This window comes from Etheostoma spectabile, chromosome 2, assembly GCF_008692095.1.
Source record: "Etheostoma spectabile isolate EspeVRDwgs_2016 chromosome 2, UIUC_Espe_1.0, whole genome shotgun sequence".
Classification (NCBI taxonomy): domain Eukaryota; kingdom Metazoa; phylum Chordata; class Actinopteri; order Perciformes; family Percidae; genus Etheostoma; species Etheostoma spectabile.
In genome coordinates this window covers 17,041,296-17,041,664 of record NC_045734.1, presented here as the reverse complement: position 1 = coordinate 17,041,664, position 369 = coordinate 17,041,296, and the positions used below count along the sequence as shown (strand labels likewise).

General features: G+C 42.0%; 1 protein-coding gene across 4 annotated transcripts in view; it reads right to left on the bottom strand.

Moving 5' to 3' along the window:
• The window catches only part of LOC116707221 (uncharacterized), a 5,941-nt gene that overhangs the window by 3,602 nt on the left and 1,970 nt on the right, over positions 1–369 (bottom strand). The gene's annotated exons all lie outside the window — the stretch shown is intronic.

Below are 369 nucleotides of genomic sequence, written 5' to 3'. Positions count from 1 at the left end.
CACGCTGCCCACATGGCTCCCTGTCTTAAAGGGGAAGGGTCGGCGGGTAATATCATGTAATAGGAGAACGGAGAATGTTTACTTTTTTATCAAGCAGCAAGAAGTTTTAGCCTCAAAATTGCAACTTCCTGCGATGTGACTATCGCGCATCGCAATATCAACGCTAAAACACAATATCGTTCAGCCCAACTGTCAGGTCTCATCTTTCCAAAGAGGGCCTGCTATAAACTCTACAGGGTGCCCAAACCTTTGCAGACACCGTGTTTTTGTTTTCTGTTATTTTGAGAGTAAATTATGTCTTATCTGTCATTTGATGGCTTTTGGAGATTTTCTCCATCTGTTCTTGGCTTCTTTATGCACATTAATACA